Raw genomic sequence first — 26,853 nt, 5'->3', positions numbered from 1 at the left:
ATTTGCTCATCTCCTTCTGCTCTGAGTTTACGACCACCCACATTGTTGGAACTTTTGGGTTGGTGTTGCAATAAAGCGCAATATGCCCTGGCTTTCCACACTTTAAGCATTTGACTCCATCATTATTCTTCTTCTGCGTACCCTTCAATGCTTCCAAAATTGCGTCTACACAGTGTGGCCTTTCCACTTCCACGCGATGAGCTTTGTACGCTGGCTTACTCAAAAGTGAAGCTGTTTCCTGAGTCAGTGCATGCGATACCGTTTCAGCAAATGTTAGTTTTGGATTCGCATATGTTGCCCGCTTCGTTTCCACATCTCGTATGCCATTTATGAAACTCTGGATTTTTACCCTTTCAGTGTATTCCACGGGTGCGTCCGCATTAGAAAGATGAGCCAATCTTTCAATATCTGAAGCAAACTCCTGCAATGTCTCATTTGCTTTTTGGTAGCAGTTTTGCAACGCAATTTGAAATATCTGTTTTCTATGCTCGCTTCCATAACGTCGTTCTACAGCAGCATTCAATGCTTCATAGTTGTTCCGCTCTCCTTCGGGAATCGTCTGTAGGATTTCGGCGCTGGCCCCTTCAATGCCACGAACAGTGCAGCAAATTTATCTTCCGCATTCTAGTTGTTCATTGCTACGGTCTTCTCAAACTGTAGCTTGAAGACCTGGAAAGGAACAGAACCGTCAAAGGATGGTGTCTTTACCTTCGTATTGCTTGCTGAAACAGCTGGGCGATTTAGTTGTAACTGCTCCATACGACCTTTCAAATCATCGACTTCTGCCTGTAATTGAACGATTTTTGCATCCTGCGCTTCCAGTTTTGATGATACCATTGCTTCCTGTTCTGACAGTTGCGAAGGTATGCGAGATTCTTGTGCTTTCAATCTTCGCTGTTATACGGTTCTCCTGCGATTCCACCTGAGTTTCCATCTTGGATGTAATCTGCGTCGACATTTCTGACATTTGCGACGACATTGATGTTACTGTCGATGTTTGTGCAGATATTGCAGCCAAAATCATGTTCAAGTCTGTGCTCGTAACTGTCTGCGATGTTTCGTTTTTCTCTTCAATTTTTGTTGTTGTCTCGTCCCCATCAGGATAAAAGACATACTCGTCCACATCAATTCCTTGCGACTCCATTACCTCTCGTAGCCCTGCTTGAAGTTCAATCTTATTGCCGGTTGTATTTAATCCACGGTTCTCCAACTCCTTTTTCAGTTGCTGGATCCTCAATTCACTCAACTTTGCCATGTCCAAGTTGTATTCCCAATCTTCGGAATTTATTCAACAATTCCTCTTCTGACACCACATGTAACGAATTTACTGCAATTCCCCTGATTTGCAATCTTCTGCCAACGTTCGTATCGCTAAACTGTTGTATAAATAACTCCAATATTGAATAATGGAAAAATGGCCTTTATTAAAGTACTTCACAATAACACTTATACTTTGCAACGAATAGCTTGCTTAATAACCAAACTGATTGATAGCTCAAATGAAACTAAACTCTCGCGCCGCTACTGATTTCCTCGTTGCATACTTCTAGGCTTTTCAGCCTCAGCTCACCAGCCACAACTATGTTTATTGCTTCTCATAATACTTGCACAAATTATTGCCCTCTCTTGGGAGCACCTTAGATAAGATATATGCATGGGTTTGTGCGTTGCATCTCCGCTGCGCGTATGTACATGTGTGTAGACATAATGATTGAATTATTGATGTGCATACAAATCACTGTTTAGCATTGGCTTAGAGATGGCAATACACTTTAGTGCTGCTAATATTCGTAACAATATGTTCAAAATCTGTATACAATTTTCTCCAACATTTGTGTTGCTTTACGTATCTTTTGCACTATACCTGTCACTGTAGCTAGTGCAGAACGTTCCTTCAGCGTCCTTTCAAGAATAAAAACTTTCATAGATCGTGTTCATCTCAAAAGTGAGTTTCAAGACTTGCCACGCTTTGTGTTGAATCCGCTTTGGCAAGACAAGATGTTATTATAAAAATTTTGCAGCGAAAAAAGCAAGTAAAGCTACTCTTTGATATCCGAACTTTTTGTATTGAATAATTAAAATTTATAATGATCATTCAATTTATCAGAAATTTATTAAAATGCTACCAAATAACTAGAAAAGATTATTTGAAACAATATGTGGCTGTTAAAAGAGAATTTTATTTCTACGTTACAATAAAATAGTATAAATAGTAAATATTCTGTGTTAAATTTATTGCCAGCTCGTAGTCCAAAAATCATTTAGTTGATGTTGCAAAAATTTTTTTTGATGTAATCCATGAATAATGGTTCATGAATGAGAAGTCATTAATTCAAATTAATGAAATGTATTAGTGGATTTTTTATAGGGGCCCGTAAATTGTTTAGTCTCGGGCCCGGATTTTCTCTCTACGGCCCTGTCTATGAGTAACAATAAATTGTGACTTTTTCGTGTTTATATATACATACATACGCCATTCATAGTAGCCCATGAAAATATTTGATTCAAATCGTGGTTAAAGTTATTTATGCACAAGCTAGTTTGATCACGGGGACAACACGTATACAACTGCACATCATCCGCGTAGATGTAAACATGAAACTACTTAAGGACATCGGGTAAGTCATTCGATATACAGAACAAATAACAGAGGACCCACGGTAGAGCCTCGTGGGACGCCTCTTAAGACATGTAGGAAGTCAGACTTTCTACCATCTATACATACTGCTTGAGTCCTATCGCCAAGATATAATCTTATAAGAGCAGCTGCATGAACAGAGAAATTAAATAAGTTGTCCAGCTTCCTACAGAGCAGAGTATGGTCTACAGAATTAAAAGCTTTAGAGTGGTCGAGAAGTGTTAAGAAGGCGATGTAATTGTCATCCATTCGCTCACGAGTTTCTTCTGTCACAGATAATAGTGCCGTAGTACAACTTCGTTTTGACCTGAAACCGGACGGACTGTATATCAGGAGTTTGTTTTCATGTACATATGATACGAATTGCCATGTAAATACAAAAAAAAATAAATGTAAGGCGCGATAACCTCCGAAGAGATCTAGGGCCGAGCTTCTCTTCCAATTTGCGTCGTGCTCCTATTGATTTTCCCTACAAATTGGCCGGACGGGACCTACATGTTTTATGCCGACTCCGAACGGCATCTGCAAAGCAGATGAGTTTTCACTGAGAGCTTTTCGGCAGAAGTAAAACCGAAGCGCTTGCCAAACACTGCCGAGGGGCGACCCCGCTTAGAAAAAATTGCTTCTAATTGAAAAAACTTATTTCTAAAATGTTGGTGTTACCTTGTCCGGGGTGTGAACCCAGGGCATACGGTGTGGTAGGCGGAGCACGCTACCATCACACCACGGTGACCGCCATGTGAATACGTTGCCCATGTAGAATACGTTAAATGACCTTAGAGGGGAAATTACTATTCGATACTCATTATTTTGTTTACGGATTGGTATAACTTTTGCAGCCCTTCAGTATATTGGAAAGACACCGGTCGTCAAAATTGAGTTGACCAAATAAGTAATGTGGTGAAGGATTTTAGGAAGAATGAATTTTAAAAACTTTGAACATATCCCATCAAACCCCATTGCGTTCAACTTCACAGAAAGTATGGCATGGACAATATCACAATTATCGACACCGACAAACTCAAAAGGACTAGTATCAACATCAACACGCACAGAGTAGTGATCAGTACACACATTATCGGCCGAGTTTGGTAGTCTTACAAAGCTATTATTTATTTTGTTAATGTGAACATCAGGGGGATGAGACAAGTAACTTTTGGGCTATCCAATTCCTATTTGTTTGTTTTTTGTATTCAAAGCGGAACTTAGCTTACCTAGCAGTACCTAAGCTGAGCTGTTTCTAAGCAGCTATGCGCTTCTACTTTTTGTACCTTTTCCACCGTGAGAAGGCTTGGTAACGAAGGTGGATTAGGTGTTTTAATGTAGCGTTGATCCAAGGGCTATTATTTTATTTAGGTGTTTTTATTTTCAGTGGAACGTGATCATCGAATAACTTATTAATTTAATCTGCAGAAACTTTGTCTGGTCATCAACCGATCTTAACGCACGAATCAACCGACGGATTTAGCAAGAGAATAATAATCTATTCTTCTGTAATTGCGATACATGAACAAACTTGGGCTGCATGATGTTTGGAAGCTGTAAGTTAGGAATATCAGGTCGTGTTTTGAACTACAGCTTTTGAAAACACGACCTGATATGAATAGTTGCGTGTGGTGAATCATTTTTTGAAGATCATTGACAAAAGATAAATCTAAAAGAGAAGAGCTGGAGTTTGTAAAATGCGTTGATTTAGCACAGTTTGTGGGAAAGAGTCCCAGAGATCCCATGCTTTGTTTTAAACTGGCGTCCACCAGTAGGTTACTATTAAAATCCCCAGCGATGATAATATTGACTTGTAACGATTGAATAAATTCAATAAATGCAGAAAAATTTAGTAGTCAATTCGGTATGTATGCACAGCCGATAAGAAACCTACTATTATTCTCAGGAAACACATGAACAAACAGAAATTCTACGTTCCTATAAAATAGTATAAATAGTAAATATTCTGTGTTAATTTTATTGTCAGCTCGTAGTCCAAAAATCATTTAGTTGATGTTGCAAACAATTTTTTTGATGTAATTCATGAATAATGATTCATGAATGAGACGTCATTAATTCAAATTAATCAAATGTATTAGTGGATTTTTTATAGGGGGCCCGTAAATTGTTTAGTCCCGGCCCGGACTTTCTCTCTACGGCCCTGTCTATGAGTAACAATACATTGTGACTTTTTCATGTTTATACATACGTACATACGCCATTCATAGTAGTCCATGAAAATATTTGATTCAAATCGTGGTTAAAGTTATTTATGCATAAGCTAGTTTGATCACGGGGACAACACGTATACAATTGCACATCATCCGCGTAGATGTGAACATTAAAATACTTAAGGACATCGGGTAAGTCATTCGATATACAGAACAAATAACAGAGGACCTACGATAGAGCCTCGTGGGACGCCTCTTAAGACATGTAGGAAGTCAGACTTTCTACCGTCTATACATACTGCTTGAGTCCTATCGCCAAGATATAATCTTATAAGGGCAGCTGCATGACCAGAGAAATTAAATAAGTTTTCCAGCTTCCTACAGAGCAAGTATGGTCTCTAGAATTAAAAGCTTTAGAGTGGTCGAGAAGTATTAAGAAGGCAATGTAATTTTCATTCATTCGCTCACGAATTTCTTCTGTCACAGATAATAGTGCCGTAGTACAGCTTCGTTTTGACCTGAAACCGGACGAAATGTCTATCAGGAGTTTGTTTTCATGTACATATGATACGATTTGCCTATATAGAATAAGTTGACCAAATAAGTAATGTGGGGAAGGATTTTAGGAAGAATGAATTTTAAAAACTTTGAACATATACCATTAAACGCCATTGCGTTCAACCTCACAGAAAGTATGGCTTGGACAATATCACAATTATCGACACCGACAAACTCAAAAGGATTAGTATCAACATCAACACGCACAGAGTAGTGATCAGTACACACATTATCGGCCGAGTTTGGTAGTCTTACAAAGCTATTATTTATTTCGTTAATGTGAACATCAGGGGGATGAGACAGTCGATAAGTGCTTACAGGAGTCCCTGTCTTCGTATACCTACCTCCGGTGTAAAACACAGATCAATGTCCGTTGATCTTCGGCCCAACAAGTTGGTACCAATCGGTGAGCTGGGGTGTTCAAGTCCACCAGCTTTGGTTTGGCCGAGGAGGACTATCCACCCTCCTCTTCCATTTTCGGGTAATGGCACCCGGTTGCACGGCAACTCCACCGCGAGTTCCGTGCTTGCCTCAGTATCCCTCTTTCATTGATTTTATAATCTCGGGTATCTAATTGTCAGGTCAATCAGATCGAGATTTGTGTTTTGTCGCAATTTAGGAATGTGACCAACCTTTTCTGTCCTGCAGTGTTACAACAATGTATAATACATTGTTAACGACGGAGCTGATTTTGCTCAGACATTGCTTGAAGGCGGCACCTCCCTCCAACGCTATGCACCACATGTTATGATCAAAAACGCCCGTTCTCCGTGAACCAACTACCGACGTGACCTATCAACGCAAGTGTCTTTGCTCATGAATAGCTACTTAAATGTTCCATAGAGTGAGAGTGTCATATAATTCCTTGTGAATAAAACTATCTGTTGTATGGACAACAGACAGTGATGCTCACAAGTACTTACGACACAAACACTCGCAAGATACATCTTCCCTAATCATGGTAATAACCCACTTGCGCATCAGGACACATCTCGCTAGTCACAGGTACTTGTACGTTTATAATCATGTTGCAACTGAACCCAGCTAAACGTTCTATTCAGTTTTATGCAACTTTGTTCTGCATTATTTGCTACTTTATATATGCCCACATATTCATCGCTTCGTTGTATAATCTTCCTCATTATTCTTCAATTACGCTCCGTTTTATTCCACAATTTAGGGCTGTGGCCAACCTTTTCAACCATAGACCTATATTGGGGGGTTTTCCCGCCTCAGCAATATCTACGCAACAGCAGCTTGCCACACTGCAGTGATCTAACATCGTTAAATCTGCCACATTTTTGGATGTGCCATCCATTCTGCGAACGCCTCCTATTCGCTACGCAGTCTAAAGCAGCCTCAAACATCTCAAAAAACGAGATGAGCACTGACCCACTCGTACAATTATCGATTGTTTTTCGGCTGACGATAGACATACGTTCCTTCTTTCACCATCTTTCAACCGTGTTTCATCATATATTACCGGCATCTCCGGTTGCCACAATTATGGGATGTGACCAACCTTTCATCTGCCCCTCAGAGTCAGTTTCTCAATGAAATTTGGGTATCTGTGACAAGCAAGAGACCGAATTCCCTTGGGTTTTGCGTCCCCAAGGAAAAACAAGTCTACTCAGAGCGTGTCATAAAGTGAACTCTTATTTGAAACCACAATCACCGCGATGCTCCCACAAGGGGGCCATCCCAGGACAGGAGGTGAGACCTGAATACAAAGCATCGTTCGATGCAGTGCATCAAGTCACACTGGCTTCTCCTGCTCCCGCGGTAGCAGTATTTATAAAGACCTTGCCTGCTATCTTATGAGTAAAACACCTTACTCATGGATTGGGTACCCATGGTATTATGGTCGCCTTTTACGACCGGTATACCTACCGTGGGCATATTCTAACCCCTAACCCACAGGGGGAAGGGGGATGAGACAATTTACTTTTGGGATATCCAGTTCCTATTTGTTTGTTTTTAAACGGTTTTATTTAGCTTGAGTTGACAGGCAGGGCGCATGCACGGCCGCACGGCCGTTGTGAACGAATCTTGTAATTGAAATTTAAGTAACTTCCCGATAAGCTACAAGCTTGAAACTTGGAATATAGTTCAGAACCCGATGACAATGCAATAATAAGAAAAAAAATCGCCGCTAGGTGGCGCATGGATCCAGATATTCGCAAAATTCGCATTTGTGGTCCAATTTGGCTCATATTTGGAACACATAATACATGCAAGAATAGAAATCGACATGTGAAAAAAAATCGCCGCTAGGTGGCGCATGGATCGAGATATTCACAAAAATCCTATTTGTGGTCCGATTTGGCTCATATTTGGAACACATAATACATGCAAGAATAAAAAGCGACTTATGAAAAAAAATCGCCGCTAGATGGCGCAATGATCGAGATATTCATAAAAATCGTATTTGTGGTCCGACTTGGCTCATGCTTGGAACACATAATACATACAAGAATAGAAAGCGACCTATCAAAAGAAATCGCCGCTAGGTGGCGCAAGGATCGAGATATTCACAAAAATCGTATTTGTGGTCCGATTTGATTTGGTCCATATTTGGAACACATAATACATACATGAATAGAAAGCGACCTATGATGCCCGATTTGGTTCATATTTATAACAAATATTGCATACAGCCCAGTAGAAGTGACATCAAAATATTTTGGTGTTGGAGGATGGACAAGCATACGTGGCGCAGAGTCGAGTAAAGTCTTTGGAAGGATTATGTATTGAGGACTTAGGTTGTAACAAATTGTCAGGAAAGAGTCCTTGTAATAATGAGTCACTAAATGAACTAAATAGAATGAGAAATAATAGGCAATTAAATAAAGACTAAACACTTGAAAATAAAATAATTAAAAAAAATTTTTATGTTAAACGGTTTTATTGAAAACAATACTTACATGAAATAATAATAATACGAAAAGCTAGACAATAATTAGGTAAGTCCTAGGTACTAGTCATCACAATCCTTATCGATCTAGGGCGTTGATCAGACAATTAAATAAAAGCGTTGGACGCGTCATATTTCTATTGGTATTCATAAGTAAAACCAACTGAACCTTAATAAGGTTATGCTACGCCTCACATTTTTAGAAATTTCACCCGCCCAACGCTTTTATTTAATTGTCTGATCAATGCCCTAGATTGATAAGGAGTGTGATGACTAGTACCTAGGACCTACCTAATTATTTTATAGCTTTTCGTATTATTATTATTTCATGTAACTATTGCTTTCAATAAAACCGTTTAACTTAAAAAATTTTTTTTAATTATTTTATTTGTATTCGAAGGGGAACTTAACTTATACTTAAAATAATTTACCTTGGCCAACCTTACGGCTTTGTTTGCAGTACCTAAGCCGAGCTGTTTCTAAGCAGCTATGCGCTTCTACTATTTTGTACCTTTTCCACCGCGAGACGGCTTGGTAACGAAGGTAGATTAGCTGTTTTAATGTAGCATTGATCCAAGGGCTATTATTTTATTTAGGTGTTTTTATTTGCAACGTGATCATCGAATAACTTATTCATTTAATCTGCAGAAACTTTGTCTGGTCATCCACCGATCTTAATGCACGAATCAAGCTCGATTCAATCAACGGATTTAGCAAGAGAATAATAATCTATGCTTCTGTAATTGCGCTATACGAACAAACTTGGCCTGCATGATGCTTGGAAGCTGTAAGTTAGGACTATCAGGTCGTGTTTTGAACTACAGCTTTTCAAAAGACGACCTGATATAAATAGTTTCGTGTGGTGAATCATTTTTTGAAGAACATTGACAAAAGATAAATCTAAAAGAGAAGAGCTGGAGTTTGTAAAATGCGTTGTTTTAGCACAGTTTGTGGGAAAGAGTCCCAGAGATCCCATGCTTTGTTTTAAACTGGCGTCCACCAGTAGGTTACTATTAAAATCCCCAGCGATGATAATATTGACTTGTAACGATTGAAGAAATTCAATAAAGGCAGAAAAATTTAGTAGTCAATTCGGTCTGTATGCACAGCCGATAAGAAACCTACTATTATTCTCAAGAAACACATGAACAAACACAAATTCGACAGGATCACCGGGACTAAAACAACAAAACAATTTACAGAACAAAATACTTTTTACATATGTAGCAACACCACCACCATGACCACTTCTATCAGCTATGAAAAGTTGGTATCCATTTATCTTCACCATTTCATTTTTATGACACGAAGAAAACCATGTATCTGAAAAACATATAATATCAATAACGGAGTCTTCTGACAGAATTTTTAACTCATCAAGCTTTTTATAAAGGCTTTGCGCATAGATATGAACAACTTTTAGCTCTTTAACTTTTATGCTGATTATGCGCTGCAGCTAAACAGTCTTTGGAACTCGGGGACTTACTATCGGGGACCAACATTATAAAAACAATTAAATGGATGCTTTGCACTGAAGTTGGCTAACAACATAATTGAATATTTTGTGATTTTGTAGATGATAAGATTAGATTAGAAGAGAGCAAAAAGATATATTTACAATCAGAAAACTGTTAGTTTGGTCCTTGGTGGCCCTCCAGGGCGTTGTTCGTAGCCGGCGTGTCGTCTTCACGAAAGGAAGTATTGTTTTCTGGATCGATTTTTTCGAGGCTCCCGAGAAGACTCAGGCAGGGAACTGCTTCGGGTCGGTCGCTGATTTTCGCTTTATATGCAAAATACCCCACATTGTGAATACCGATGAAACCTTTTTTCTCTTCTTTATATGGATCGCAGCCTTGAATATCTCATAATTGTTTTTGGCCAGCGATGCATTAACAAAGATAGGCTCATTGGAATTTATTCCCACATGCAAGAGTCGCAGCCCATTGGTGTTGTTGAGGCGCCTGAGGCTCGCAGTCATTTTCAACGGTGTATTTCGGTCCGCGGGTGAGTGTAAGTTTAGTGTGAACCAGAGATGGTGGAAAATCTTTTGTAAGTTTTCTCCTTCCTCAAAGGGAACTCGGACGTCGCATGCAGCAATTTGGAAATCTTGCTTAGAGATAGTGTTTTACTGCTTACATACTCTCTGTTTTAGTGTGGCTATTTCATTTTCGAGGTGCCCAATCATCTCAAACATATCCTCCATGCGAGAAATTCTACCACTTAACTCGTTAAACTCCTTCTTCAGGCTTTCAAATTATCTTCCAGCTTTCTGTATGTAAACTCCATCATACGCTTTTCTGCTTCCATTATTTTATTGGACAACGAGTCGTTGTACTTAATCAGTCGTTGCTCTATTGTACGGATGAGGTTAGGAAATTAATCGCTTAGACGAGGATTTAATTTAATTTAATTTAATTTAATTTAAGTTAATTATTTCAGCTTCGTTGCCCAAAGTCTCACCACAACGCTTTCCAGAAATTTGAAACATGGTGTTTCAAAAAAATGCTCCGAAAAATAGTTGAGTTAGAAATAGGTGGCAGCACAATTGTAGATGATATGTTATTTTATGTTATCTAGCGACAGATGGCGCGAATACGAAAGTTAATTACTGAAAGCTTTCAGCACAGAAAGGACCACAAGGAGATTTTCAATTGTTGTTGTTGGTAGGTTTTTATTTAAGTTTATCAACGTTACTTTTCAAATGTGATCAGGCATAAGCATTATCTGTTGTTGTTGTATTATCACCTCTGTTTTTATTGTATTATCTCAAATATACTTATGATTTTCACTGATTACGATTAATGAACTTCAGCTGCACTCCGTGGTCCGTGCTTTGGGAGTTGCTAGAATTTTTATAATTTTTGAAAGTTTTTCTTAAATTCTCTACAGAAATGATCAAATTTGCGAATTATTTGCGAGATCACTTTAAAACTAAATTTCACTCGAACAGGGTTGCCGACGAAAACGTCAAAATCATCAGTATCGAAAAAAAATTGATTAAGCGATGTCCGTCCGTCTGTCCGTCAGTAAACACGGTCACTTGAGAAAATATGGAGATATCTTCACCAAATTCGGGTAAGGGCTTACCTGCACTATATTGGTTTTCAAAATGAGCGACATCTGACGATAACCACGCCAACTTTTTTGATATCGAAAATTTATAAAATGGAAAAAATTATATAATTCGAAAACGAATACCGTTAAAGTACTGAAATTTGGTAGGTGCATTGGCTTTATGACGCAAAACATATTATTAATCATATTTCAAAAACAGTTAAACCTATCATAACTTAATTCTTAAATTCTCTACAGAATTGATCAAATTTGCGAATTATTTGCGAGATCACTTTAAAACTAAGTTTCACTCGAACAGGGTTGCCCACGAAAACGTCAAAATCATCAGTATCGAAAAAAAAATTGATTAAGCGATGTCCGTCCGTCTTTCCGTCAGTAAACACGATCACTTGAGAAAATATGGAGATATCTTTACCAAATTCGGTTAAGGGCTTACCTGCACTATATTGGTTTTCAAAATGAGCGAGATCTGACGATAACCACGCCAACTTTTTTGATATCGAAAATTTATAAAATGGAAAAATTATATAATTCGAAAACGAATACCGTTAAAGTACTGAAATTTGGTAGGTGCATTGGCTTTATGACGCAAAACATATTATTAATCATATTTCAAAAACAGTTAAACCTATCATAACTTAATTCGGCAGAGAGATTGATTGTACTATAAAAATGCTTCGAAGAAAAATAAACGAAATCGGTTAAGGACCACGCTCACTTGTATATTAAAGATTTTTTATAGGGCCGTGGGCGAATAAAATAAACTATATCTTTGCAAAAAAGGGCTTTAGTATTTCCTTTCCCAAGTGGAATTATAACAAGAAATAGGAAAAAATTAAAATTTTTTAAAGTGTGTGTGGTGCCGCTCCTTTTACCACTAAGCAGTTTTCTATGTTTCGGGAACCATAACTCGAAGAAAAATTAGCATGAATACCTTCAGAGTTATGCAGTACCCAAGATTCCATTTGTATGGGAGCTGCCACGCCCCTTTTATAGCCTATGACCATCCTTGGAAGGTTTATAGTGGGTTAGGCAAATTTGGTCGTGATCGGTCGATCCCTTAAGGATGCAACCCGGTCTATACCTACATACATACATAATTTGAGTTTTATATATATAGATAGATAGAAGGTGTAGACAGACTGAAGTTAACAAAAATTTTTAACGGGGGCAGATTTCTAAATGTTCAAAAGGGATAACAGCCAAACTCAACTCTGTAGTCAAACTTTAGCTATTAAAATAACCAAAGTTTGTACGGCAGCCATAGTTCTAAAAAAATCTCATTTGCAAGGAAGGTGCCACGCCGCATTTTCCCCAATTCCACATTTTACTGGAGGTTTTAGGACTCGTTATATAGCTGCTTACCAATTTTCACTATCTTACCATTACTACATCCATAGATATGCAGTATGATATATTCCATTTGTACGGGGGGTGCCACACCCCCTTCTCTCTCACCCCACATTTTCTTGGTGGTGTTAGGGATTGGCCTCATAAAACTGAATTTCAATGTTCTAGCATTAATATCTTCAGAGTTATGCAGTACCAAAGATTCCATTTGTATGGAAGGCGCTACGCCCCTCTTATATATTGAAATTATTTTTAGCCTATGACCATCCCTGGAAGATTTCTAATGGGTTGTGCAAATTCGGTTGTGATCGGTCGATCCGTTTAGGACGCATCCTGATCTAAACCTACATACATAATTTGAATTTTATATATATAGATCAGTCGTTGCTCTATTGTACGGATGAGGTTAGGAAATTAATCGCTTAGACGAGGATTTAATTTAATTTAAGTTAATTATTTCAGCTTCGTTGCCCAAAGTCTCACCACGACGCTTTCCAGAAAATTTAAACATGGTGTTTCAAAAAAATGCTCCGAAAAATAGTTGAGTTAGAAATAGGTGGCAGCACAAATGTAGATGATATGATATTTTAGGCTATCTAGCGATAGATGGCGCGATTGCGAACATTAATTACTGAAAGCATTCAGCACAGAAAGGACCACAAGGAGATTTTCAACTGTTGTTGTTGGTAGGTTTTTATTTAAGTTTATCAACGTTACTTTTCAAATGTGATCAGGCATAAGCATTATCTGCTGTTGTTGTATTATCACCTCTGTTTTTATTGTATTATCACAAATAGACTTATGATTTTCACTGATTACGATTAATGAACTTCAGCTGCACTCCGTGCTCCATGCTTTGGGAGTTGCTAGTATTTTTATAATTTTTTAAAGTTTTTCTTAAATTCTCTACAGAAATGATCAAATTTGCGAATTATTTGCGAGATCAATTTAAAACAAAATTTCACTCAAACATGGTTGCCGACGAAAACGTCAAAATCATCAGTATCGAAAAAAAAGCATGAGCCAAGTCGGACCGCAAACACGATTTTTGTGAATATCTCGATCCTTGCGCCCCCTAGCGGCGATTTTTTTCACAGGTCGATTTCTATTCTTGCATGTATTATGTGTTGCAAATATGAGCCAAATCGGACCACAAATGCGAATTTTGCGAATATCTCGATCCTTGCGCCACAGCGGCGATTTTTTTTCATAAGTCGCTTTTTATTCTTGCATGTATTATGTGTTCCAAATATGAGCAAAATCGGACCACAAATGCGAATTTTGCGAATATCTCGATCCATGCGCCACCTAGCGGCGACTTTTTTCACAGGTCGATTTCTATTCTTGCATGTATTTTGTGTTCCAAATATGAGCCAAATCGGACCACAAATGCGAATTTTGCGAATATCTCGATCCTTGCGCCACCTAGCGGCGATTTTTTTGCTGGATAAAGCGATGAAACTTGGTAGGTGCGCTGTCCTTATGACGCAAAATAGAAAATTAGTAAAATTTTGGACAATGGGCGTAGCACCGCCCACTTTTAAAGGAAGGTAATTTAAAAGCTTTGCAAGCTGTAATTTGGCAGTCGTTGAAGATATCATTATGAAATTCGGCACGCACGTTACAGCTATTACTATATGTGTGCTAAAAAAAATTTTGCAAAATCGGATGACGAACACGCCCACTTAAAAAAAAAAAATTTTAAGTCAAATTTTAACAAAAAATTTAATATCTTTACAGTATATAAGTAAATTATGTCAACATCCAACTCCAGTAATGATATGGTGCAACAAAATACAAAAATAAAAGAAAATTTGAAAATGGGCGTGGCTCCGAACTTTTTCATTTAATTCGTCTAGAATACTTTTAATGCCATAAGTCATACAACCTCTGTAAATATGTCGTGAGAATACTCAAAAATATCACTTGTTCTTCTAAATATAATGTCGATGACTCAACAGAATTTAAAAGTAAGGTCAATGGCACATATATTTATGATGATGAAAGCCTTGTTTCCTTGGACGTAGTCTCCTTGTTCCCAAGCATTCCGGTTGATTTAGCCATTGAAATCATATCCGCAAAGTGGGAAAACATAAAAGAATATACATCCTTAACAAGGGAACTATTTATCACAATGGTGAAATTTTGCATAAAAGAGAATCGATATTTTAAACACAATGAAAAAATATACGAACAACGTACAGGAATGCCCATGGGCTCACCAGCCTCCCCAGTCATAGCTGACATTGTCATGGAGGAGCTGCTAACAAGATTCGAAAATGAAACTACTAGCAAACCACGCCTACTTACAAAGTATGTAGATGACTTATTTGCCATTGTAAAAACTGAACAAATTGGAAACATTCTCACTGAACTCAACAGCTACAGCAGAAACATTAAATTTACAATAGAGGTTGAGAAAGATGGTCAACTACCGTACTTGGACACGTTAATCAATAGGAGAAACAACAAATTATATATTGACTGGTACAGAAAACCCACAGCTTCGGGAAGACTAATTAAATATTATTCAAAACACGAAAAAAGTACAATAATAAATACCGCCAAAAGCTTCATAAGACGGGTACTTACAATAAGCGACAGAATGTACCACAAGAAGAATATCACGATCATCAAAAAAACTCTAGAGGATAATGAGTTTCCAAGTAGCTTGGTCAATAAACTGGTCCGAAATTTCTATACCAGAGCACGTAATGAACGTAAACCTGAAGAAGCAAATAACAAAATATACAAAGCGATAACCTATGTCCCAAGAATAGCAGAGAGGATCAAGAGATCGGATTTATATGACAAAGAAAAGGTCAAAATAGCGTTCACATACAACAATACATTGAAACAAATTTACAGTAATACAAAGGACAGAATTCCAAAGGATAAGAAATCCAACCTAATATACAGAATCCCATGCAACGGTGACGGGTCTCACTTATGCGAGAAGGTATATGTGGGGACAACAAAATTAAAATTAAAGACAAGGATTTCCGGCCATAAGTCCAATATTAAACTTAGAAACAACGCTTCGGAAAATAAAAAGGCCTTAACGGCCCACTGTAAGGAAACGGGCCACTATCCCGATTTCCAGAATGTTACTATATTGGACATAGAGAAACAATATAATAAGCGCTTCACCATGGAAATGCTCCACATTATATACACGCCTAATGATAAGAGAATTAATTTTAAAAGTAACACAGACCAATGCGCATATGCATATCGCAATTTATTGCTTAAGCAACAACACAAAATGCAAGTCTCACGGCGCACATGAAAGAAAGCAGCGTACAGAAATTATTCCGCTAGCAGCATACTTGGGATCAACAAATCATAATGTTGGATGACGACATATTCGTTGATCTATTGTTTGTATCCCTATATATTTGTTTGTGCATATTTAAGTTTACACTTACTGTACTTTAAAATTGTATACATTTTTGATGTTTATTTTACTTTTGTTTTCCGAACATATGATCAGTCGATAAAGAATAACCACAAGTGTAAGTTGTGTCTCGTTTATATGTATACCTAGTTGCATAACGTAAATTTTAATGACCATGTATCTGAAATGAATGCCCCCTTTTTATACATTTGTGTTTACTTACAGTCCTGAAGATGGCTTCAGACTGAAGCCGAAATATTGACAAATTAAAAAAACCAATGAAATTTTAAACATTGTGTTTTATTTAACCACGGCCTTTAAGCTCATTATTATTAACATAACGTAAAGGCATAAGGCTATAAAAGTTACCAAAAAATCATTGTATAAATAAATAAGACCAAGTCTCGGTAATTAAATACATATGAGAATATTTTGTTACCGATAAACGTCTCTTTTAACCTACTCTTAACAGAATGGTATAAACATTATACTCTTTTCTTAATGGCTTAGCCTTTTAAGCAGTATTAGCCGGGCACCACGACTTCCATGAATTTTTGAAATCCTGTGCTCGAGCCAACTGCACTTTGTTTATGCTCCATTTTTTTATTGGGAATGTGTTTTGTTGTAAGGCATTGCTTGGATGTTCGATTTGTGGCTAGTTATAATAAACATATCTATGTATATGTGACCTGGAATCATGAAAGGGACCTATTGCGCGAATACAAGTTTTCGAGAAAAACTCGTTTAAAGTTTTTGTTTAGCTTGACTCTGTGTATCGGCCGGCCGTTGTGAACAAATTTGGTAATTAAAATTTAAGTAACTTCCCGATAAGCTACAAGCTTGAAATTTTGATTATTATCCAGAACCCGATGAAAATGCAATAATAAGAAACAAGTAACGAAGGCTAAGTTCGGGTGTAACCGAACATTACATACTCAGCTGAGAGCTTTGGAGACAAAATAAGGGAAAATGACCATTTAGCAAAATGAAACTAGGGTAACCCTGGAATGTCTTTGTATGACATGGGTTTCAAATGGAAGGTATTAAAAGAGAGTGGGCCATAGTTCTATAGGTGGACGCCATTTCGGGATATTACCATAAAGGTGTACCAGAGGTCACTCTAGAATGTGTTTGTCCGATATGGGTATCAAACCAAAGGTGTTAATGGGTATTTTAAAAGGGAGTGGACCCTAGTTCTATAGGTGGACGCCTTTTCGATATATCGCCATAAAGGTGGACCAGGGGTGACTTGGATGCGTTTGTACGATATGGGTATCAAATGAAAGGTGTTAATGAGTATTTTAAAAGGGAGTGGGTCTTAGTTCTATAGGTGGACGCCTTTTCGAGATATCGCCATAAAAGTGGACCAGGGGTGACTCTAGAATATGTTTGTCCGATATGGGTATCAAACCAAAGGTGTTAATGGGTATTTTAAAAGGGAGTGGACCCTAGTTCTATAGGTGGACGCCTTTTCGATATATCGCCATAAAGGTGGACCAGGGGTGACTTGGATGCGTTTGTACGACATGGGTATCAAATTAAAGGTATTAATGAGGGTTTTAAAAGGGAGTGGTCCTTAGTTGTATATGTGAAGGCGTTTTCGAGATATCGAAGGAGATGTGTACCAGGGTGACCCAGAACATCATCTGTCGGGTACCGCTAATTATTTATATATGTAATACCACGAACAGTATTCCGGCCAAGATTCCAAGGGCTTTTGATTTCGCCTGCGTTCCATTTTCTTCTACTTAATATGGTAGGTTTCACACCCTTTTCACAATCGTCAACAAACGAATCCAATTACCATGTTTCATCTCTTTTTTCATATTTGGTATAAAATTATGGATTTTTTTTCATTTTCCTTAGTTTTCGATATCGGAAAAGTGGGCGTGGTCATAGTCGGATTTCGGCCATTTTTTATACCAAGATAAAGTGAGTTCAAATAATTACGTGAACTAAGTTTAGTAAAGATATATCGTATTTTTCTCAAGTTATCGATTTAACCCATTTTCACAGAAAAAAGTTATCGTCGTAGAATCTACAAATTTCACAAGGATTGGTAAATTTTTGTTCGACTTATGGCATTAAAAGTATTCTAGACGAATTGAATGAAAAAGGGCGGAGCCACGCCCATTTTGAAATTTTCTTTTATTTTTGTATTTTGTTGCACCATATCATTACTGGGGTTGACTGTTGACATAATTTAAATCTTTTGTTAAAATTTGACTTTAAAAATTTTTTTTTTTTAAAGTGGGCGTGTTCGTCATCCGATTTTGCTAATTTTTATTTAGCACATATATAGTAACAGCGGTAACGTGCCTGCTAAATTTCATCATGATATCTTCAACGACTGCCAAATTACAGCTTGCAAAACATTTAAATTACCTTCTTCTAAAAGTGGGCGGTGCCACGCCCATTGTCCAAAATTTTACTAATTTTCTATTTTGCGTCATAAGGTCAACGCACCTACCAAGTTTCATCGCTTTATCCGTCTTTGGTAATGAATTCTCGCACTTTTTCGGTTTTTCGAAATTTTCGATATCGAAAAAGTGGGCGTGGTTGTTGTCCGATTTCATTCATTTTAAACTCAAGTTATCGTGTTTACAGGTGGACGGACGGACGGACGGACATGGCTAAATGAATTTCTTTTTTCGCCCAGATCATTTTGATATATAAAAATCTATATCTATTTCGATTAGTTTATGCCGTTACGGATAACCGTTATGCGAACAAAGTTAATATACTCTGTGAGCTCTGCGTATAAAAAAACTCCGATAGGCGGCGCATGGATCGAAATATTTCAAAAAATCGTATTTGTGGTCCGATTTGGCTTTAAATGTGATTTGTAAAAAAACTAAGAAAGATAGAAAACTACGGTTTATTCCATAGGAAAGAGCGTTAAATTTCCTTTAATAATCACTCAAAAAGTGAAGAACGATATTTTCGCACAATAGGTCCCATTCATTTTTCCAGGTCACATATATGTATTTACTCATCTCGGCTGGAATCGCTTGAAATTTTGTGAATACTTTGAATATGCCGCATATTTCCTGTTGTGCTACCTCTTTTACAGGCAATGTCTACATTGCACAGACGGCAATTAGCCCCAATATTCGTTTTTGTTGCATACTACTGCTTTCTGGACGCATTATAAAAATTAAACATTAAACGCGTTGTTTTAAAAAATTGATATGTTCAAATTATGCCTTCGATTGGAAAATAAAAATATTATAAAAAAATTTTACACCTATGACTTGATTGAAATATCATTGCAAACGCAATATAATGAACAAAAAAAATCTCACATAAAAGAAGCAAGTAAGGAAGGCTAAGTTCGGGTGTAACCGAACATGACATACTCAGCTGCCAAATTACAGCTTGCAAAATTTTAAATTACCTTCTTTTAAAAGTGGGCGGCGCCATGCCCATTGTCCAAAATTTTACTTGTTTTCTATTCTGCGTCATAAGGTCAAACCAGCTACCAAGTATCATCGCTGTATCCGTCTTTGGTAATGAATTATCGCACTTCTTCGGTTCGACTTTTTTCCATTTTAATATAGTATAATATAAATTCATTGTTCAATATCAATAAAATTTTGAATTTTTAAATGAGCATAGTTTTTAGGCAACTCATTTCTAACTCTCAAACTTTCTTTAGTTGGCAATTAAAGGTTTTTTATGAAGCTTTTATATATATTTTGTCTTTAAATAGCACCCATATCAAATCTCTGAAAAACACAGTTTCGAAAAATGTGTTGTAGGTTAAGGTGACAATGTGGATAGTATGTGGAAGGTATCAATATGGGAGGGTTATTATTTCAAAAACCCACTTAGGTTTGGGGATATTGGCCTAAATTTATACCATATAATGTGCTTATACAATATAGGCGTTTGATACTTATCATATTGGTGGGGACATAAATATAGGATGCTACTACTTTCAATAAATCATTTTGCTTGAGCAGGGGATTTAGGATGGAACAAATAATTACAAAAATAAGGGCAGGGTTATTAACGAAATTTTCCAACTTTTACTAGAAATAGCTTATTATCTGCATCTACGCACTTTTAAAAATCCATCCATTTTTACTGAAATTTATTTCCTGTTAAAAGGCATACATGTGCACCAAATTTTTGTCGAGTTATGGCTCCAGAAACGTTGGGAAATGCATTGTAAGAAAGGGGCAGTGCCACGCCAATTTTTAAAGATTTGAATTTTTTCCATTTTTGGTTATAATGGCACAAAATATGATTGGTACAAAGCTATTTTTCGCTAGTATTTAACTTATTATTTTTGCCTACGATCCTTTTTAAACTCATTTATATAAAAGTACGCGTGGTCCTTAACCAATCTTATCCATTTTTACTTGAAATATTTCCTGCTATATGGAAAATATGTGTACCAAATTTTGTTATGATATGTAAATTTTTCTTTTAGTTATGGCTCCCGAAACATTGAAAATTGTTTAGACAAAAAAGGAGCGGTGCCACAACCATTTTCAAATATTTTCGTGCTTTCCAATTCAATGTTATAAATCAATTTAGAAAGTTAAATTCTATTGATGCAAAGCTTTTTTTCGCTAAGATATAGCTTATTATTTTCGTCTACGACCCTTTTAAAAAGTTTTTATATAAAAGTGGGCGAGGTCTTTAACCGATCTCGACCATTATTTCTAGAAATATTTCCTGCTATAGGGAAAGTTTGTGTACCCAATTTGTTACGGCGGCCCCCTTGCGGCGAGCAACTTCGAAACGACCGTAGCGCCCCAACAACCAAGTCCCAAAGGGCTCGCGAGAACGAATCTCAACTTAAAATTAACGAATCTCAACTTAAATTTAGACCCTGCAGTAAATGCGTATGGAACCGGTGGAAAGCTGGATCCGCCAGCTTCATAAATTGGAATGGCGTGGCTACCGATGGATCCAGTGTTGCTGTAGGACTAAGCCGTGAATATCGTGACACCACTGTGGCCTGGGTCGTCACTGCTCCCGTTACCCCGTATTTCCCTCGTAGAACAAGCGTACACTTCACGTGATAGGATGTGCCGGTACGCTCTAACCCGAGGTCCTTTGCGAGGTTGGCATCGATGATGGAGTTCGGAGCGCACGGATCGATAAGGGCGCGTACTGCGTGGAGCTTCCCTCCTGCTGCTATCCGAACGACCGCCGTTGGAGCTATGGCTACAATTGCCGTGTAATGGTCGTTGCTAGAGGCGTCTCCCGGAGGTGTCCGGTTCTGAAGCCGGCTGGCGTTGTTGGTTGGCGCGCGAGCGTGGTTACATGGCCACGAGCGTTATACGGGGCCGCCCTACCAATTGAGCGTCGTGAGGAGCGGGACGGACGCGGTTCCGCGTCGCCACGGCGCCCCCCGGTAGAGCGGTGCGATGGGGGGAAAGGACGTGTCTCCCCGCCATCCCCGCGTTGTACGTTTGAAGGCTTCTCGTGTCGTAGGAGCGGTCGGAAACGTTGTGGTCCTGAACCGCCCGGTGGTGTCGTGGCTAGTATTGCAGTAGGATCTTCCCGTCGTTGGATCTCTTCCTCGGCGACGTCCGCTTCCTACCACAGGGTTTGTTCCGTGAAGTGGATTGATAGGGCTCCGTTGGAGCTCTCTTCACCATCACTCTCGTGGGACGGTGGTGGAACGTCGTCGAGGTGTGTTGACGTGTGGTGCTGCTCGTTGCACCGATGACAGCGATCTTCGCTGGGACATGTCTTTCGTTGGTGGAATGGCGATAAGCAATTTCTGCAATATCTCAAATCTATAATCGTCTTTAGTCGATCCATGTTCGTCATGCCCCGGTAAATCGGGCAGAGCCTTATGCTGTGCGATTTTTCACATAGCCGGCATGGGACGCTGAATGTGCTGCCGCGTGCCTCCGTCTTGGCGCGTTTATGGGACAATCCAGTCATTCTGGAATATCAAATTGTTAATAGAACATTCGTAGATGCCCTTGGGTTGGATGGCTTATGAACGGAGACAAGGAGCTTAATAGGCTGAGCTTGTGGTTGGCGTACTCGGGATGAGTAATCTGATTAAGTTAGTCTGCCGACATAATGACGTGTAGTGGTTGAAACCACTGTTAGGTTTGGTAAAATTGCATTGAGATACGCCTAAAGGTATCTTTAATTTTGAAAATATTTTCATCAGAATGAAAGTTCTGATGTTGAAACAATCAAGGAGTGAAATTAAGAATTATTAAATATAGACTTAGGACAAACTATATTTTTTGCCGTTTGACTAAGGCAGGCAATACGCGATAATATACGGTATATCACGGTAAACCCGTGTGTTGTCACGGCTCCTTGTAATTGCCCTACAAAATTTGGTCACAAAACTTACCCACGCCCATGCAAATGTGACTATGAATATAACCTATGAATGACTGTAAAATGACTAGTCAAATGACGTCGTGCAGATAAAATGTGCGACAGATGTAAAGAGGCCCTTATTCGCTGTCTGGGAACACTCTTTTTGTTGATTTGGGCCATGTTGTGTGAGAATCACAAATTGTGGTGTGTTTGTTGATTTCAACACAACCCTGGCGGGAATAGCCTACACTATCGAGTGTGGCAATTTGTAGAGCTGTCAGCTGGTAACCCCTCCACTCATTGGAGGCAGACAGCTGTGCGGTGCTGCCAATTTGGCAGCGGGACTATACATAATGGTCATGTCATGAAAGTATTTAGGGAAAACTCGCGTCTGAGTTTTGACGCGACATAAATTTTATAGCCTTTACTACAAATTTTAATTTCTCCCTTGTTTGTATTATCGAAAGCATATGTGACACTACTTTATTCTTGCTTGGAGTTTAAGCTAAAAAGGACTGACGAAACTTTATCGGGACTTCAATACACAAAAACAATTTCTATCGTGAAAGCGAGACCACTCTTGAGTGTGACATGTTTTTGTTTATGTTTTACATTTTAATTTTGCCCTAACCTTTTTAACAGGGAAAACAATGCAATTAAACCGCGAAAATTATTTCGGTCTCGAGTGGCTCCCCCCCCCCCCCTCTTTTTTTCACAAGAAAGTTGGTTTTTAGTGTGTTTTTATGCACCAAATTGTCAGACTAAAACAAAATTTTCATTTGTCGGAAAAAGGTAAAGTTGTTCGGGTACTAACATTCGAGTTTGTTGGATCCCGCGGATCCGACTTGTGATCCCATGGGGTCGCGCGCAATGTGTTTACGGCGTAAGAAAAGACAAAAGCAAATGTCATCGAGTGGCAACCTTGATTCTTTCATTCAAAATTTCATTCATTCATGGAAATGAGTATAGAGACATTTCGAATGAATTTTCACTATGAAGAAAATTTGTGCTGGGTAAGTATACTGGTATCGTTCCCGTTTTGTAATTTTGCAAAAATTATTCAATCTCTTTTTCTTTTTATTTACTCTTTATTTTCAGGTACCCTGCTACAACTTGGGTGGTTTACTGGCACCACCTGAGTGAAAAAATGGATTTTCTAGAGGATGGTAAATACCAAATGGTATGATTTCGCCATGCCACAACTACAACGCACTGCAGAGTTGGGTGAATTAAATTCGCTGTTACTCATTGGGCCGCAGGGTTCTGGAAAGACTACATTAATAAATGCAGTGCTTGCTGACCTTGTTGCTTTGTCCGATTTTCAACAAAATACAATTCTGGTGCACTTGAATTGCAACCTGCATACAGACGATAAGCTGGCATTGAAATCAATTAATATACAAATGCATTAGAAAATTCTGCAATTGGTAAAGCTTTTGGTTCGTTCGCTGAAAATTCAGCTTTTCTTTTGGCATGTTTAGAATCGGGAGATAAACGCTCAAAAAGCGCTATATTCATATTGGAAGAGTTCGATCTCTTTTGTGCGCACCACAATCAAACATTGCTATACAATTTGTTCGACGTGTCACAATCAGCAGAACCGCCAATATGTGTAAGAGGAGCAACTTGCCGCTTAGATGTTATTGAGCGACTGGAAAAACGTGTCAAATCTAGATTTTCTAATAGACAAATCTTCCTTTTTCCCTCAGCTAGTACATTTGAAAAGTAGGTGGATCTTTTCGAATTATTAAGCATACGTCATGAAAAAAAATTGAAGCCAATAGCGGAGCATGTATCTCATTTAAAAATGTTTAATTCGGCTGGGTTAACAATTCACCGCCAACATTTTAATTCATCCAAATATAATTTTAATAGAAAATATGTCGACTCATGGAATAATCACATAGCCGGTTTAATTGATAATGACGATTCGGTAGCTGATTCCTCTGCGTACATTATACGAAATGGACAAGAGCGAATAATTTTTAAAAATTTTCTTATTTCGCTTAGTGGCTCAATTGGATCCGGATACGCAGCCACATATCACATCAGAGCAGATTACTGAAGTGGTTGCTACCGACACAATTGATTCAAGAGTTGAGCTACTCTGTGGCTTGTCCGTACTCGAAATATGTCTTATTATTGCTATAAACCACCATTCCGAAATCTATGATCGTGACCCTTTCAATTTTGAAATAGTGTTTGCAAGATTTGCTACGTTTGCAAAGGTCTCAACCACTATGCAAGGTATTGAACGTGCTGTCTCGCTGAAGGCGTTTGAACGTTTGCGTCACATGGAAGTAATACAACCGATTTCTAGCGTAATTGGTAAAGTACAAAAATATTTCGAAATGCATCATCTAGCGCTAACTTACGGACAAGTAAATGATGCAATACATAAATATCAAGCGCTGCCAACTGAGGTATCGCAATGGGCGCAAAGTTCCATAATTTAAGTAAAGCATAAACTATGATTTAAATTCTTTATCTAAATTAAGAACTCCAGCAAAGATGATAGCTTTCCTTGTACACGTCCTTCACGTTCGGATCGCTTCAAGTTGGTACGTCATGTAAGCTTCGTAGATTGCCCTGGTCACGACATTCTTATGGCTACAATGTTGAACGGTGCTGCTGTTATGGATGCTGCAATATTGTTAATTGCTGGTAGCGAATCCTGCCCTCAACCTCAAACTTCTGAGCATCTGGCTGCTACTGAGATGATGAGGCTCAAACAAATCTTAGTTTTGCAAAATAAAATTGATTTGGTAAAAGATAGCCAAGCTAAAGAGCAATAATCCCCAGCGGGTTAGGGGGTCAGAATATACCCGCGGTAGGTATGCCTGTCGTAAGAGGCGACTAAAATACCAGATTCAAGGGGTTGTGTAGTGCAACCCTTCAGGTTGCCAGCGCAATATATAGCTTCTCCAAACCCCATTGTCAACCTCACCTATCCGCGGCGAATCCTGTTTCACTAACAGACGAGGCTCTGGCGACCCCAAACTCCTCATGGAAGTTTGGGGTAGGGAGGGAGGGATGGCCTGAAGGTTTAACGTGGTCATATAAATCGTTCCCAAGATGGTCGGGCTAGCACCTTAATGGTGCTGTGTTACCAGAGCGTACCGGATCTGTATCCGGCAAAGGACCATCACATCGATAACACTCCCCAAACCCTTCGGGGAGCAACCTTATCGCTACAACAACAACAACAACAACAGCAATACGAAGAAGGGGCACCAGTTATACCAATTTCAGCTCAGCTAAAATACAATATCGATGTATTTTAAAGCGTTCACCTCACATCCAGGCTCGTTTACGTCAAATGAACGTATAACGATTAATCGTGGAGGCGCTTTGAAATCACATTGTGTCGTAGCTGGTGGTTCCATTTTATGTGGTGTTCTCAAGGTTGGACAAGAAATTGAACCTGGTGTGGTTACTTGTAGACCATTTTTTTCGCGTATCGTCTCATTGTATGCTGAGCAAAATGAGTTACAATATGCAGTGGCCGGTGGTTTGATTGGTGTCGGTACGAAAATAGATCCGGCATTATGTCATGCTGACCGTCTTGTTGGGCAGGTGCTGGGTGCCGTTGGCAATTTGCCTGATAGGTACATTGAATTGGAAATTTCATACTACCTCTTGCGACGATTATTGGGTGAGAAAATGCAAAGAAATGAAATTTTATTAGTAAATATTGGTTCGTTGAGCACAGGTGGTCGGATATCGGCTACAAGGGGTGATTTAGCTAAAATTGTGCTCACTACACCAGTATGCACTGAGAAAGTCGAGAAAGTTGCTTTAAGTCGTCGTGTGGAGAAGCATTGGCGTTTACTTGGATGGGGTCAAATCTTCGGTGGTAAAACTATACAGCCTGTATTGGACAGCGAACCCGTTGATTGGAATTAATTTATGATGGTAAGTAGGTAGTAATGATAGCTAAATCACCTTAATTTCAAATCAGTTACTTTAAAGGCGAAACAACGTTGAACTGCTTCAAATGCTGCTGATGTAATTATTAATTCAACGGTGTGGCAGACAACCAATGTATTCTGTGCTTTGTGTGACTGAGTCAAATCGGGTCCTGCGTGTCGTCTGACCTTTGGCGTGTGGGTGCAGGGTGCAGTATATCCCCTTATACGGGATACATGCGCTTGGGAGCAGTTGTATATGCCAAATAGTCGACACGATTTTTCTTCGGGTGGTTATGATTTTCTATAATAATGAAGACAATCTCCATTCGTTTTGTAAGGTTGATGGTTTGGAAGGGGGGGGGGTGTATTTGTATTCTGTGGCAGATAGTGGATCTGCGGTAGGGTTCTGTTGGCCTCGTTCGGGTGTACGAGAGCGGGTTTAAGTGGGTTGTTGGCTTCGTTCGGGATGAACGAGAGTTGGGTTAAGCGGGTTGATATAACGGTTGGAAGAGCGGGGTGATCGGTTTGTTGGCCTCGGTCGGGGT

At 38.7% G+C, this 26,853-nt stretch overlaps 2 pseudogenes; both read left to right on the top strand.

The window, feature by feature from the left end:
• The first annotated feature begins 23,560 nt into the window (after positions 1-23,560).
• Positions 23,561-24,853, top strand: LOC137235105 (origin recognition complex subunit 4 pseudogene; annotated as a pseudogene).
• Positions 24,854-24,895: 42 nt separating this feature from the next.
• LOC137235104 (eukaryotic translation initiation factor 2 subunit 3-like) lies at positions 24,896-26,303 on the top strand (annotated as a pseudogene).
• Positions 26,304-26,853: the final 550 nt, after the last annotated feature.

This window comes from Eurosta solidaginis, chromosome X (genome assembly GCF_040869045.1).
Source record: "Eurosta solidaginis isolate ZX-2024a chromosome X, ASM4086904v1, whole genome shotgun sequence".
NCBI lineage: Eukaryota > Metazoa > Arthropoda > Insecta > Diptera > Tephritidae > Eurosta > Eurosta solidaginis.
The sequence above is the reverse complement of the archived record's forward strand: the minus strand, read 5'-3'. Positions and strand labels throughout refer to the sequence as shown.